Genomic DNA, 17,574 nt, shown 5'->3' on the forward strand with positions numbered 1-17,574 from the left:
TTGCTAGCTGACATTAATGCCTTGCTCCTGCTTGACTCTCTAAGCCTCCCCCTCACTCATCTTTCATGACATTGCAAATCTATGGCTACACAATCCTGTATTACAGTATCTCTGGCTCATACCCATGTTGGGACCAAACTTCGGCCCGGGGGTGGGTAGGTGGGAATGGTGGGCAGGATGTAAACGTCAGTAGGGCAGGGGTGGATAGCAGTTTGGGAAAATCCATAAATATTGCAGAAATTCCCATTGGGCCCTCCTCATTTGCCTCTGGCCTTTGTGTTACAGCATTTGATAAGATGGTAAATGATGAGCAGAGCTACAACTACTCCAATTATCGTAAGGTATCCACTGTAGATTAACATTTCCCTTGCGGTGTCAATCAAATGTGAGTATTGATAATGTGTTAAAATGATGACATTGATTTGTAATAGTCTCGAGACATAGGGCATTTCCCATTTTTAGACAGTACATGAGCAGCCTTTTAAACCATGGAAGCTATTAATTTGTAATGTTTTCATTGTACTTTTTTTCTTGTCATTTTATAGAAAGCCACCGTTTGCATGAATCACAGCAGAGAAAACAATCTGCCACGGTGGTAAAGTTAAATGGCATTTCACAGTAGGGAGTCTAGATTATTACTGTAGAAACGTAAACACATTAGCAGTAAAAACATTGAAATACATCACTGTCCAATGTCCCATCCTCGCCCACCAGTCACTTCTGCAGAGCATGTTAGCATATTAGTGCCATACAGTTGCATTTACAAGGAAGGGATTGGCAGAGGTGGAGTTTTTATGGATATTATAGCTTTGTCAAAACATTTCAGTTTCAGGGTACACACACGTTAGCCAATGTGAGTAAACTATCGTGAATGTTTGTATGGACTGAAGCGATTAAGAAGTTATTGAAGGTTTATATTTTAGACTTCCCCATATGTCTGACGCAATTATCAACAAGCCAAAATGTACTTAACTACTTTATAACATTTAGAGGAACACTATATTAAATGTCTGATCACTTAAACACTTCAAGTATGAAATGCATTGCGACGTATCACTAATCCGAGTGCACATTTCAAGAGAAAACCATTGAGGTTTTAAAATAAACTAAAGAGCCGTTGCTTTGAATAGCTGTTTTGAGTGAATGCGCTTTAAAAAAGAGCCAACACTACGATCGCTAATATGAAGATATATACTGTAACTTGTATGCATCACTGGACTTAACCTTGTCTTAAAATACTGTCTATTGAAAGGTAATTATCTTTTGAAGAGAACCATGCTTTACAAAAAGGTAATTAAAAAATCTAAATATCTTTCCTCAAACAAAATGAAAATCATCAAGGTTCAACGTTTAAGTATGAATGGTGTATCAGTGGAACGGCTAGTTGTGCTATTCCAATACAGCCAATCCAGCCAAGCTATAAGGAGAAAAGAAAAAAACAAAAGCCTTGTCAAGGATTCACCTCTTTATCTTTTCCCATAAAATCCTTCTCCATCATCTTTATGTGGCATAATTATTGAGGACAATTTTGTTCTGGCTAGCTGTGAGCCAATCTTGAGATGGAAGAATGGACAGTGAGTGTGGCTCCACTTGAGAGCTTAAAATGTATCCATCCCCTCAAATGAACTGCAGTCCAAAAGTCCCTGCAGAAGGCACAAAGTTCCTTCGGTCTTTTGTCAATACTTCAACCACGTTCGGGATTTTCCAAAACTAATTTCAGATGGCATCATGTGCTTTAATCTGATTTTTTGGGTCAAGGCTCAGGCACTGAATTCTACAAGCAAAGTGTACGTAATTAAGACCCGTTCTGAGGTGAAGGCTTATATTCAGAGGATGGCTTTATTTACAGGCACCACCACTTGAGATAAATGAAAATGTGTTCTGCTAATTTTATGTGGTTCAAAGAATGTGTAAGGAATTTCCACAAGACTGTCCCTCCTGAACATTTTTAGAATCGATCATTCTATTTGATTGTTCCAGTGTAATCAGAGAAGCGGATTAAATTTCAATTAATACAATTTTTCTCGGTTATGTTTATGTGTTTACTCAGTATGTGTTTACTCTCTTCTGCCAATGGTTGGAAAGCAAATGAGCTTGGCATTTTGGCCAACAATTTGCCAATCTTGTTCTTTCCAAAGCACAGTGACAAGACTGCAGAGGCGTCTTATTGCTTTTCACCATGTTATGGTTCTGTCCCTTTGGTAAACTGTAACCGACTGATCAAACATTATGAGTGACAGTTTGATAATTATTATTTATCATAAACGTGTAAAGCAACGTGGTGCTTGCAGGCACCAGGTAGCCCCCAAAGATCACATTAGTAGCCCGCAGGCCTGTTCTGCAAATAGATTACAAGTGATAGGACATTGTATGTAGGACATGGTATTTTTCTATTAATTTTACAAACAATTGTACATGTATTACATTTACATTACATATTGCACTTTATTTACATTTTTACTACAGCTGTTCCTTAATTATTGTGAAAAATTATGAACATGATTGGCGTCTTCACATAAACTGGTAGCCCTTCGTATTACTCAGTACCAAAGAAGTAGCTCTGTTTCAAAAAGGTTGGTGACTCCTTCTCTAAAGTTCATCTGTCACAGTCACTGCAAGTAAAGAAAATAAAAAAGTAAAAATAATGCTGAGCTTGAACTTAATCAAAAATGTCTTTTTTTGGAGAATTAATGAACTTCTATCTCACATTTCCTGGCTAGAGCCAATCAGTGTGAGCTTGTTCCTTGTTGGTTACTTGAACAAGAATGCTATTATCAAGTCATGTAAATCATATTTAAAAAGAAAAATAACATCAAATAAAAAAGCCGAAAAAATTCAAACAAGACGGTAACAAAACTAATTTATCATTAGTCTGTGGTACCAATTCACAGTATTTCTGTAGCGTATAATCAAATTAGCATTCTTTTTTTTTCAATATATATTATTTGTTTTAGCACTTATTGGCATTCCCTATTTATGCCTTTAGTGAGATTAAGCTATATGAAAGGATAGATGGAAGAAACTCTCAATTGGGCATTGTAGTGTACTCTTAATTTTCCTCTTGATTGAGCCAGCCTATTAGTGCTTTGCAACCTCAGAAAGACACACCAGAGACATAGATTTGCTGAGGAAAATGCACGAACAATATGGTCACGTGCTCCAGCCAGCTAAGCCTCAGGGGCTGAATTCAGCTTGCAGTTATTTAATAGAATGTTGAAAATGGTTGTGACTTGTATTTTTGGAGTCTCAGCAGAAGGGAAACTTTGTGTTTATGAATTAAAGATGCAGTGCAGTGTTTCCCATCATGACTGAATGAGGGCTGGCGATATGAGAGACAGAAGTAAAATGATACTTACTGTACAAGTATAAGGGTACATTTTTTACCTGTGCGAATGTATGTTTCTGTTAGGATTCAGAAACAATATTTCTGTGCGGATCATCATGTAATCAATGTGGCTTGATTGTCACCTTCTGTGACCTCACACACATCTCAATCCATGATTTACCACATTGGATAGTTGGCTATGAGTAACTGATGACAGACTCTTTTCCTGCCATTACTGTTTTTCGTGCTATTAGACAAACTGGACTTGGAAAATAGCAGAAAATGACACCCAAATGGTAACTATGTGTTCTTATTTTCTCCACAAAAACAAGACTGCTATCTCTTTATATTCGGATGGGGGAGCCTGAAAAATAGTTTTTAAACACCTGGTGATTCTGCAAAAAACTGCAATAGCACAATTCAGATTTTTCCATAAGAATTATTAGAATAGAACATCCATGTTATAACTGGTGGGGATTGGTTGGATGCCATGGTCATGCGCTTGTAATTGATGGTGACTGATTAGGAGCTATGGCTATGTGTCACATTTCCTCATAGAGATCATTTATTTGTCATTTAATCTGATTATTACTGTTGTCACAAAGGGTTTTTTATTTACTAGTTATCGGGTTGTTCCTTAATTTATCAGTATCCATGCTGTAATTATGCTTCATAATATTGGTCTAATATGTCATAAAAGATTGAAGTCTGACAGTATTAACACTCTAAGGTCTCAGTGACAGGTTGTCAGAAGAACGTCGAGTCAAGTCAACCTCTCAAGCTGTCTTGTTAAGCTGTCTTCCCAGTTTCTTTCTGAATTTGTATTTTTCAAGTGTAGCTTCCCAATTCAGTTTCTAGTATCACAAGAATAGTTCTAGTTTCCGGTGCGCACTGTAGTTATGTTGGATTTGTGTGTATAAAGACTTTTTTACTTTCATTTCCTGTCCGTTCCAAACCTTCACATGTGACACTTCCAGAATGGAACACAATGCATGTGAGACTTTGGTTAATCTGTACTTTGCTTGAAGTTTTAAACATTATAGAAATGAATTAGTTTTGAGCAGCAAAGTGTATCATGAGGCTTGCAATTATGTTTTACAGTTTATAATTCAAAAAATATTTATTAAAAAACGGGAGCTTATAGGAAACATTATGTTGTACATAGGTGTGAATGTTCATTTGTGTGCCGATTAACTGCCCCGCAATTGACTGGAAGCAAACCCAAGCTATTCGCTGCTTTTCATCCGCAGTCAGTTCTCACTGGTATGCCCCAGCTCATCTGTGACTGAAAAGTATGAGCCTTAGAAAATTGATGCGTGGATGGATAGTCAAAGGCAAACTCAGCAGCATAGTACTTTACCTGAATTTACTGCATAGATGACGTTTAGAATAACATTTAGAAGTTAGTTGCTGGTAAAATACTGTACAATGTAAAACGATGCTTTCCATTTCAATGAGTATAAAGGACAAAGAGGATGTATGCCAATCCTTCTTGTAGGTATTCACTCATCTTAAGTCTCAACAAAGATTCTGAAATGTCATTAGATATATACAAATCTTGTGCCACGTCAAGCATAGTGGTCCAAATTCTATGTGCAACTTTTGAAACTTGTTTGGGGCTTTGGATAATAGCTGTTCCACTGTAGTTTGATCCAGAGTTGTTGGTGAACTGGAAGACTGTCTTTTGCTTAAATGAGATTCAGTGTAATTAGAAGCAAATAAAGTCTTCTGGGACACAGTAATGATAATTAAATGGTTTGACTAATCACAGAGGACGAGAATGGAAACAAGAGCTGGAAACCGCAGGGGGGCAGCTTTTGTAAGCATCCTCAACTTCTGTGATTCTGGTGTGTAATAAGACATAGGAAAGCTACTGTGAGCAACAACACAAACCCAGACATTAGAGAAGTGCACATGAAAGAATGTGCAAACAATGTGTGTCAGCAGGTCGTCTCTATTTCCCTCCATGGCAAAGGCTCACAGCAGTCGATGAGATCAACGTTCCATAGGAGGGCATGCATTGCTTGGAGGTATCAGAACAGCAAATGGAGAGAAGGTCTTCTACTGAAACCTTTCTGCAGGGCTGCACACACCGAATACATACGCAGATGTGCATCTTTCTAAACACAAATGATTCTTGTTAGCGGACTGTTGGAAGACCTCAGTATGACACATCACTGCATTTCGTTTTCAGACGCTGGCCTGAGGGAGGTTGTGCTTCGCCTAGCCGCTCACTAGAGCACATTGCATGAAGACAGAAAAAGGAATCTGCAGAATTATATTTTCCTACTGTCATGATTTATGGACTATGACTTCATATTTAATGTACTGAAAAAAAGAAAAAATTGCTTGGTGAAAAACAAATATAAATATGGAAAACCAAATAACGCATTTCTACTTAATTTTGAATGACCGACTTTTCAAATTTAGAAAATAAAGAAAAAAGTAATATACACTCCTGCCTCCACGTGAATGCATCGCCGTAGGCAAGACATGTCAGCTGTTTAGTGATGCGACTCATGACTCTACTGCTGTAACAGGTTGTGGGGTATAAAGTCAACCGTTGTTGCGACATACTTTACAGTAACAACTTCCAAATAACAACCCTTTCGTCAAAATACAAGCATTTGTGTCCATACATTAGTTGGTATGGTAATCTTTTCTTTTTTTTTTCCCAAGTCTCACTAAAATTGGTGGTGTTTTCCTGTCAGAGCAGTGATAAGCAGTGTATTCCAATGCAAAGAAAAAAAAATAGCTCCCCCAAAAAAAGGCAGGGACGAGAAATCTCACTGCGTCCTAATCTCGTGAGCTCATCGCACAAGACCTCGTCCCATCACTAATAATCACGCAATATGCTTACGGTCACACATTGAGAAAAAAAATCTCACAATGTGAAACCCTGTCAGAGACGCTAGACTGAATGGCTGACATTAGGATGTGCCATTAATCGGTCGTGCCAAGCCACACATTTACTTTTCATGCAGATGTGACCTGCACTTATAGTATCCTCACATCATCGCTATCTTCTTTCATGATTATCAATAAATAATGACACAGCCTCAGCCGCTGCTTAGTTATATTTCCCTGCTGGATAATGACCCAGTATGAACTCCTGCCAAAAACCTCCTATCTTCTTCCTTTTTATCTTCTAAGCGGTGAAACTATGGTTAGCCCACGATCTGATCTTCTTATTATTTTGTTTATCCAACAGAAAATGTTTTTACATATCAAAGGGAATCTATATTCCGGACAAGAAAAGTCATAAAACCTCTTGGAGCTTTCAGAAAAAGATCACCCGAGCGGAACATGGGCAACATGGGTGAACTGGTGATCTTTCTTCTCCACTATCAGAATGATCAATATCCTCCCATCTCTGTTTTTTTTTTTCCCCTGAAGAGCCAAGTTAAAAACCACTATCTATACAGAAGGGGAAAAACTAATGTGCCAATGTGGATAGCAGTGGGTGGTGAAGATGGTCAGTTCAATTATGTCTCTGTTAGAGCACAGTTTGTATTCCAGGCATATACCCGGCAAAGTCCCATTTAAAGAGGGAAGGTATTGGATTACTCATATTTCTGCCCTTCCATACTTTTCTCAATGCTTATCCTTTCAAGGTTGAATTCCAGCTGACATTGGGTGGAAAGTTTGGTAACTGATCTCCTGTCAGTCAAGGAAAGAAGGAAACACAACCATTAAACCTCACAATGATAGCAATGGTCATTACTGCTTGAATACAAATGTTTTTAAGGCAGAAAACGCATAAGAATTTAGACATAGGTCACACGTTTCCATCAGTCACTAGAGAAGTTTAGCGAAGTAAATTCATTTTTATTTACGTTCGTAATATTAACACAGAAAATCAGAGAATGGAAACTCCGGTTGTTAGTGAAACACTGCCAAGAGAAGATTGAGCCAAACATGCAACCTCCAAACTGCTCCAGGGACTTGTAAATGGGCCTTCATTCTGGCATGTCTTACTTGATGCATGCTGTCTGTGGGGCACAGTTCCGCATATGTGTGTTGAATTGACTGATGATTTTGAAGAGAAAATAAAGAATGTAAGAGTTCATGGAACAATAACCATGACAAAAAGTTCATTCCAAATGTATTTTTATCCAAAAAAGTGAGAATTTTAGGTAGTTCGTTATGTGTTACATTTTGAACACAAGTGAACACACTCCTGTTAAATTTCCTGACGTAACACATTTAGACTATGGTCGATTACTGTGGTCAGCACCAGAGAAGGGAAAATCAGGTCCAGAAAGTAAAAACCCTGCCACGGTTTGGCCTCTGCCACATGTGCTTTCGCTTAACATTTAAGTTAACGAGCTCATTCGACTGCAAGTTGACAAGAAGCACCTGTGGCTCGAGCAAAACTGTGACAGGGGTTTTTCTTTCTGGACCTGGATTTCCCATCTCTGGACAGCACAGACGGCAACAGATGCTCGTTATGCCGACTGACCTAAAAACACGACGAGATAAGAATGTCGGAAGAGTGTTTTTCATTCGTCAGATGTTCGTCAGGTTGCAGTATTACTGAGAATTTTCTGCGCTGCCTTTCTGAGTTATAGTTTAATGAACCAAAATGCATACTGGACACAATCTGGCTCAGCGAGACTATTGCACAGACCAAAAGTACGACGGAAGTGAGAGACGCACCACCAATTATAATTTTCGGTGTGAAAAAACTATGGAGCAACAATCACGGAAGGAGAGCAGTGCACTGACGACTGACGGACCAGCAAAAAAATGTACGTTACCAACCTCTGTTATTTGCTTCCAAAATAAACAAGCAAACAAAAAAAATACATATATCGATTAATGAAGGAATGAATGTGACCTATAACATGTACAAATCAATCAAAGTGGGGTACAGTTTGAAATTATTTTCGGGATGCTACGTTGATGCAATTGGTGTTCAAAGGAGTGTAGATACACTGTTTTAAGTCAAATAACTACACATCTGGCTGTGTAAAATCAAAATGCGAACGAACATCATAGGGATTCATAAATATGATTAAAAAAAAAAAGTTTTAAACTGTTAGAATTCCCAAAGTCATCACGTTTCCAATGGATACAAGTACCACATTGAACCAAAGCTATGTACTCTGGGAGTTCAAGTTTATTTGTTCCCACAGGCTCCAAATGTCACATGAAAGATGAGACATTCCTTAGTTATGCTTCTCTGGTGACCACATTGGCATGGGGCCTTTCCCAAGATACACTGCAAGAGGTCTTTCCTCTATCTGTATGATAATGCATCCATATTTCATTTGTCTAACTGTCCTTTTCTTACTTTATCTTTCTGCAGATACTTTTTCCACCATGTTGCAAAGTTTCCATATTTGAATGGAGCCACCGCGTGACAAATTCTTATGGAAAGACAAAATGCATTCTCACATGCTCACATAACGAATAACCATCCTGAGGTCACGCACATCGCAGCGCTACTTAATGCTTCAGTTGCTGTGATTTGTTTTGAACCAAAATACAATAACTACACTTAATGACAAGTCTTTTGTTTAACACGAGACAATGTATTGTTTTCAAAGATTAAAAAGTAGCTGGACTGAATTATAGGTAATCAAATAGATGGAAACATCTAACAATAATTAGGCTGCTACTATAAGTATCACAAGTATGCTCTTTTACTTCGATTTAACATTTATTTCACATGCATTTATCTCTAGTGCTTGCGTTATCGCTACCCCTTTACTGTACTTCTCTCGCTCTTATTCCTCTTTTATTCCCCTCTAAGAGGACTATTTCTTTTAGTCTAAGTAAGATTCTCTATTTTAGTAGATATTAGTTTGCCTACATTTCCTCTTCCCTTGAGGTACTTTAAACAAGCAGATTTCATGTGAATCGGGGAGAACCATCTGGGCAACATTTCTCATCCAGAAGGTTAACAAAAGGCATAAAGATTAATAATTTGTCAAATATAGCTTGCTGTATAACAAGCCTCGATTAAATGTGCTACAAAAAGTTTGAAATATGAGTCTGTAGCTCGCATTGCAGCTAGAACAGCAGTTTTTCATGCAAATGCTCATAAAAGACACAAATTATAGTCCCAGATGATGATTACGGTGCTCGAAGAAAATTCTGGAGAACACCCTGATTAGGATTCATTGTCTGATTTGCATGAATATTTATACACAATTAAATGAGCACGTCATTTAGTGATTAGACCCTAGCCCTAATATTAACACTAAAAGGTGGAATGAAAAATGTTGCCTCGGAATGTTGAGTACTTATGGCCATTTCTTTGCAAATAATGTTGCGCTTCTCCATATAACTTATCATGCAAATTACAGTAAATTTGTTAGTATTTAATTATAACAGCAATTTTTTTCTCTTTTTGTATATGCAGAGCATTTGTAACATAGATCAGGCATAAGAAACCTTAAATACTCAGGACCTATTTGGGGCGGCACCAAGCTCTTTTGATACCCAAACTCTTGATATCAAAGAGAATAGATGTCAGAGATGATGAATGAGAAGATGAAGATAATGATTGAGAAGATGATTGCTCATGGTGGTTTGGTGAAACAGTGTTTAGCATGTCCGCCTCACAGTTCAGAGTCCCGAGTGCAAATCCATCACTCCGGACTTCCTGTTTGGAGTTTGTATTTTCTCCCCGAGCCTGCATGGGTTCACTCCGGGCACTCCGGCTTCCTCCTACACTCCAAAAACATGCATGGCAGGTGTATTGGACACTCTAAAATGTCCTTAGGTGTGATTGGGTGTGAGATTTTTTGTCTCTCTGTGCCCTGCGATTAACGGACAAGTAGTTCAGAGTGTCTCCTGCCGACTGCATAAGGACAACTGGGTGAGGAACCAGCATAAGTGGGTCTAGAAATTGGCCGTATAAGAAGAAGAGAAAAGAGAAAAGTTTGACTTCTATATGCTACACACCAATATGACCTCATCTTAAACTGCAGGCATCAGTTAAATTGAGAAACAAAACAGAGGTAAACCAATATTGCAGGGCTACACATAATTACATTCTCTGTGGAAAATTGTTTATTTACTCTCTCGTCCCATCCTCACTCACTGACTCTTCATCTGTAGTGAAATAGAGCAAGCTGAGGTGCATTGATTGTGGAGCGATGTGGATATTATCACAGAATTTACCATAGCAGCTCTTGCCTCACATTCTGATTGTTCTTGTTGCAATTCAGTCTCCGCCATGAAGCCGCACTCCATTCAAGTCTGAATGATCAACAAACAGTCAATTTAAAGTCGCAGCTGACAAGAGGCTGTCAGATGTTCACACTTCATAATCATGGAGGACACACTGTGTTAAAACGCTCTACTTTGAAAAAAGAAAATCTTGATTAGATTTACTCTGCCATTAAGGAGTTGTGTCTCGGTTTTGGTGTGCAGACAAAAGTGGATACCAGAGTCCACAATCTGTACGTACAGTAACTGAAGTCACTACATTTTCTAAAGGTCCAAATGGTGTCTTTCCTTGCTGTATGTGTTAGTCCATGGTGCAGCCTTTTGTCCTACACCAACTGGGATAGGCAGTAGCTGTGACCACACACGAGTGGTAAATGGTAAAGAAACGAGAGAAAAGCTACATTTCCAAGTAACCCCTAAACTCACCCCGTCACTTTATTTGCAACTCTGTTTTGCTGCACTCTTGTCATTGCGAAAACCAATGGAAGAAAAACAATAATACATCTTTTCAAAGTCAATGAAAAACAAAATGTCTCAGGAGGAGAAAGGAGACTCTGAGCCAAGATGCTTACCGTCTTTAATCAAAAAGCATCCTTTGTACACCAGACACTCTTTCAACAGGTGGATTGTTCCTTCCTCTTTGCTCCTCCATTTGCTTCCCTTCAGCGTGTACCCCCCCCCCCCCCCTCCACACACACACACACACAAACACACACAGTGTGCTTGTTTAGCAGGGAACGTATCTAAATTACACACACACGTTTAAACAAGTGTCTTTCTGGGAATTCCACTTGAGATGCAGGAGCCTTTTAGAGGGCGAGCATTGCTAAGAATCAGCAGTGATCACTTTATCTTACAAACTGTGATTCTGATGGTGACGGGGACACTTTCTAAAGCAAGGCAATCTTCCGGTCTGCCTGTCAAACTACAGAAACGACATTAGATATGGCGGCTTATTTCTTTGATCCTCCTGTCCTCACCATCGTGACATGCTCTTGGCACATCCGTCTCCTGTATGTGGCCTCCTTTGATTGTCCTTGCTCCTTGGAGGTTAGGACCACATCAGGGTGGATAATGGTGGTGTGACAACTATAGTGTGTCAGTCAGGTGATGACTCTAAAGAGTCCATCGTATTGTTACCATGTTGCTGCAGGACACCTGCCAGCAGATAGTGGGCCTATCTCGTTTAGACAGGAACAAATGAGACAGAAGATAGAGCTCGTCCACGCTACCATGACTTATCACTGTGGCCACAGGCAATTACTGACTGAAGCTTGTAGACGCTGATGCTGTCACTAGATTTGCATCTGATGACCACATGTGAAGATGGCGTCACTTCCATTTAGTATTTCAACTTAAGTAGACACAGTCATTGGCAGTCATTATCAAAACTGATTATAAATTAAATTGAAGACCTTCATAAGTAGGCTACTTTATGTCGTTGTTGAGAGCAGGGCATTATTCATCATCGTATTAAAAAAAAAAAAAAAAAACATAAATAAATGAAAATAAAAAAATCATTACAGTGTTGTTTATGTGTGCCTAAATTTACTGGGCTCTTCCTTGGTCCAAAACCCAACCCTCTGTGAGCATTTTGGGGATTTATGTAAGTTGATTTTATCGAAATCCTGCTCTCTAAAAAACAAAAACCAAACGGTATTAAAACAACATCCACTGGTGTGCCATATAGAATGACGCAGGGAAGGCACAATAAAGAACAGACTCGGATCAATAGGTGACAAAGTTCAATTCTGACTCTCAGTCATAAATACCACGGTTTCCAGGGTCACATACACGTAAGATTCGAATGCCCATGTTGTCATAATTTCACTCGATATCCCCATGTGTATTTCCATACCTTACTTCAATATATACGTTTTCAAATTGAACTCTTTCTTTGCTGGTGTGCTTGCCAGGGGAAATCCAAGGGGAAGTGAAAATAAATGAGAAATTGTTTAAGATTTTCTTTAAGAGACGGGGCCTTCAAGGCACAGAATGCCTTCTTCACCTGTCATACTCTGTTTGAGCACAAACTCTAATTGCCACACCAAAGTAAACCTGGCGTTGAGTAAGTTAAGTTTTTTTTTTTTTTTAAATTACATTTTACAAAAATACATGGTAGATAGGTATATTGCACACTCTAAATAGTACTGAGGTGTGATTGTGAATGGTTGTTTGTCTTTTTGTGTCTTGGCTGGCAAACCGTTCAGAATGTACCCCGGGTGGATGGATGCATGCCTGGCTGTATGAAAAGGGTGCAGTGAGTCCATATATCATTTTAAAAGGAGGGACATAAACATAGACCGTAAGTTGGAGGGTACAGTATAATCATAACATCAAAATGTACGTAAATAGTGGCAAAGGTAACAGCAGTTTTCAATATGTGATGAAAGAAAGACTTGTAACTTCTTTCACACTGTATTCATCAAAGAGAAATGTACTGTATACTGTGAAAACGTTAGAGCGGAATTTCTTTTCATGAATGAAATATTGCTGCTGTTAATGCCATACTTGCAAAAGAAGAAAAAAAAACCTGTTAGCTTGTTGCATTAGCAGAATGATAGTCATCGCACAGTCAGGTGGGCAGGCAGGTGTTTGACAGAATTTGTGGCAGCAGACAAGTATAAGCCATTAATATGATGCTAATGTTAATGCAAGCAGCAACAAACAGCAACTGGAGCCTGAGAAATGAATACTGAAAGATTACCTTTGCAAAATTCTTTAAGTAAAAGAACTGTAGACATTAAACAAGATGAGAAAATTAGAGGCGCCTCCACTGGTCAAAGTTGAAGGTATGTGTGCTATCACGCAAACTGCTCCGGACAGGGAAGCCTGTGAGTGTGAGTGTGATGCAATGAAGAGTGCCGCTGCTGCAGTCTCTCATCAATCTTACCAGCATACAAGCAGACACATCTCTGAAAGCATATTGATGCTTTGTCTTTCTATCTCAGCCAGCATACATCCTCCACAAATAAACTCTTCTATCAATGGAACCATTCCTTTCTAAAAGGGAACAATGCAAACGGGAAATATTGAAATAGCACTTGGTCTAATAAAACTGACCGCCCACAACGATTGCAGTACGATGAAAACCACACAGACTTGTAGCCGTTACATGTTTACAGGCGATGATTGTACGATGAAAACCACACAGACTTGTAGCCGTTACATGTTTACAGGCGATGTTGGATAACAGATCACGATTGCTCTTGAGCAAGGATTCCCAACAAATTTATTAGTTAATAATATTATTTAAGTCAAAACAGATCATGACTATGATTCCATCAAGTGAGGAAGAGATAATAATGGATAAACAACTATTGATGTCTTTTAATTTCTCAAAGTGTTCCATTTTTTAATCCTTACTTCAATTCCAATTCCATCACTGGTGAGCTATATATATATATATATATATATATATATATATATATATATATATATATATATATATATATATATAACTCTTTTGGATCTTGAGGGGCCAGATGGTGTTTGCGGAGCACTATGTTGGTGACCCCAACTATTATTCCACCCACACTCTTTTTTTTTTTTCCAACACCTTAGTATCACAGCTTTACATTAAGTATTGTATCCCATGCGTATGAACCAAACCAAGTTAAAATATCGTATTTTTTGGACTATAAGCCGCAAGCCGCTCCTCATGTTTTGAGCCCTGCATCATATAGTCCAGTGCGGTTTATCTGTGTTCTTTTTTTTTTTTTCGAGCCACCAGCAAGCGAATTTGTTCGAGGTGTCCATTTATGGAAGATGTGAATCGATGACTGTGCTCAAAAAGAGTTAAATCAATAAATTATTAAAAATATAATAATTTAATAAGAGAATGTATCAAATTTGGGGTTAATTTGTGATGTGTAAATTTTATATACAGTACACAGTATATGTGATTTTATTTATGTATTTACAATTGTATATGAATTATGTAGAATTTGTTATTATGTTCACTAAAATAAACTATCAAACAAATGGAGACAAAAAAGATGCTATTGAAGTATTGCTTTGGATTTTGAACTAACAGATATCCATTTTCTAGAAATATGTTGGGACTAAATATGCAGGCACGTTTAGTCTGTTAAAGAGGATTACAAAAAAAGTAAATAACTAAAAAAAAATTATAAACTTCATATACTATCTTTTTGCGTAAAGATCTGATGTTATTACCTGTGGCTTATAGTCTAGTGCGGCTTATCCATAACAAAAATCGTTTTTTTTTTTTTTTTTTTTTGCGTAAAGATCTGATGTTATTACCTGCGGCTTATAGTCTAGTGCGGCTTAAAAAAATCTTTTTTTTTTTCGCCAATATTTTGCTGCTCTGGCTTATACACCAGTGCACCTTATAGTCCATAAAATACAGCACTTTGTTTACAAATACTTGAACAAAGTGGCTCAATAATAGTTTTTATCCAGAAGTTATCAAGGTTCTTAATAATGAATATTTGTATGTGTTTGAAGTTTTTTTTTATTACACAACTTAAATAATTGCACAGTAAATCATGCTGTACTAGTTCAATGAGAATAAAGACATTTACATTTAATTCAATTACGTTTACAAACTTGAAAATATGGCAAACTCCGACTAAAACATGTCTTCGATGGAAGAGCTTTTTAACTACTTATAACATGTGAAAAGCAGTGAAAAGTTAACCACAACTTCTGTGTGAACTTGACTTGAAGTTTATCTACCAGCATGTTGACAAATGAATGTATCATTTGCTAGATCTGTATGTCACACGACTGTAAAACGTCAATTCCTATTGAATGTAATTGTAGATGCATGAACCAGATTGTTAAGGATAAGTCAGATATAAACAGTTGAATGAAGATCTTTAATCAAGATGATGATAAAATGCCTGCATATAATCCGAATAAATGATAACCAAAAATCCACACTACGGCTCTGATCATTTCGATTCCTCATTTAAAATAATGACTTTAGGTTACTGAATGGAAATGATGGCTATTCAATATTCTCTTTGTCATGCACCTTTGTAGGTCCTGTATATATGTTATAATAAAAAATTAAATATTAAAATAATGAAAAGAAAGGCAGAGTGCAGGTTTCACAGTCATAGTCCAGTGAACACACTAGTGCAGGAGAAGGCAACTCTGGTCCTAAGGAGCCACTATTCAGCATGTATTCAATGTCTCCCCTCTAAAACACACCTGATTTAATTGATCAGGATCGTTATCAGACTTCTACAGAGCTTGTTGATGAGTTGATTATTTCAATTAGGTGTGCTGTAGAAGAAAGACATCAAAGTCATGCCGTTATGAGGCTTTCTAAGAACGGGGTTGCCCACCCCCTCACTGGTGTGTCTGAGCGCACTGTGGATTGCCATGATCTTTCTCTGTATCATATAGAGGAGGTCTGAGCTTTTTTTTAAGACCACAGTGATGCCATTCTTTTGACAATTGAGCATTTTTTACAGCCATAGTAATAAACTGAGAGCTGCAACACACAAAATAACCAACAGTTTATTTGAGCACCCTGTGTCTAGTCACTGAGCATAGCGTTGCAGACCTTGTGCAAAACATGCTGATGGACTCTACGATTAATAAATAATGATGGTACTTTGGTTGTTTTGTGATGAGTTTACAAGTCGTAGTTGCTGTAACAATCTACAAAAAAAATGTGCTTCAACCCAAACGCATGCTTACTTTTGATTTCATTTTGTGAGAAACAGCGTATTAAATATTACTGCAATTACACAGTAATGCCACAGGGTAGTCCTCTATTGATTGCTACTCTACTGTGGGGATGATATTAACATGTACTGTAACTGTTGCAGGTCTCAGATCATGTTTTGGAACTCTGGTTTACACTGTAATGCATTATGCTGTGTTATATCATGAACATTTGGCCCACTTACATACACAAACGAGCCAAAACAAGGGATCCAGTATAATTCAATCACTTGACTGACCACAACACTTTTAGATTAGTGCCTTTCTTGCCTGAAGAAAAAAAAAATAGAGCATACCCTACCTGAAGCTTACCAGCCTGCAAGGCCAATAAAACATTATCATGTCTTCAAAGAAAAAAAAATGTTGCAGTGACACTTTTAGAAATAAAATGAAATAACATTTAACAGTGAGCTGCACATTGTGGGCACACATTGGGCTAGTCATAAAAGCAGGACAGCTGCTGTGACTTTTGCTGTCGTCATCATACGTTTTAAAACTTGCAGATATAAAGTAAAATGTGGCCAAGCTGAGCTTTATGCATGAAGAGAATTAAAGAGGGACTATGAGTATGAGTCACCTCTTGGGGAGCTGTCACCAAAGATCAGTGTGCTGTTCACCTTAGGATATGCCCTTCTTCCCCTCCCTCCCTCCATCTTTTCCGCTCTCCGTGCTGTCATACTTAACTTCTTTCAACCCAAAAATCAGAGAGCACTTGTGGTCCACCAGTCTGTCATCTCGGGAAGTCGAGGGAGAATTATTTGTCGATAGACATCTGTGCCAATTCTCTTGCGGACTGCGCGTGAGCAACAACATGTAGTCAGTGCACACGTAGAACAAAACAAGCTCCTGCTAGACATGTAAAATGTCAGCAATAGCAGACATGAAGGTAATAGGTATTGTGTTAATAGGGATGACCCACACCATGTTGTCAGACCGTGCAATTATGCCTGTACAAAACACAGTGATTGGGATTAGCCTTACCACAGTCCAATGATTAGTGCTCACACAGGCAAAAGTTTATACTTATAATCACAAAACTAATCTCATGGACGGGCGTGTTCAAAGAAGGTGGTGATGCCAACTTAGGTAACATCTCAAATTTGAACATTTCCTGCAACCTTGGTGGAGAAAAACACAGAGCATCTCTCAGGATTATTTCTTTGGTATGCTACTACCTTCCCATTTTGGCCAATATAGTTTGCGCCCTAAAAATAATTTGGAAGAACATAGACATGCAGGCAGAATATCCATCCATCCATCCATCCATCCATCCATCCATCCATCCATCCATCCATCCATCCATCCATCCATCCATCCATCCATCCATCCATTCATTTTCTTTGGCTGCGTATCCTCACAAGGGT

General features: G+C 38.1%; 1 protein-coding gene across 4 annotated transcripts in view; it reads right to left on the minus strand.

The window, feature by feature from the left end:
• The window catches only part of tspan9a (tetraspanin 9a), a 192,466-nt gene that overhangs the window by 50,012 nt on the left and 124,880 nt on the right, over positions 1-17,574 (minus strand). The window lies entirely within an intron of this gene.

The sequence above is a fragment of the Hippichthys cyanospilos genome, chromosome 6 (genome assembly GCF_059441005.1).
Source record: "Hippichthys cyanospilos isolate Australia breed blue-spotted pipefish chromosome 6, RoL_Hcya_1.0, whole genome shotgun sequence".
Taxonomy (NCBI): Eukaryota; Metazoa; Chordata; class Actinopteri; order Syngnathiformes; family Syngnathidae; genus Hippichthys; species Hippichthys cyanospilos.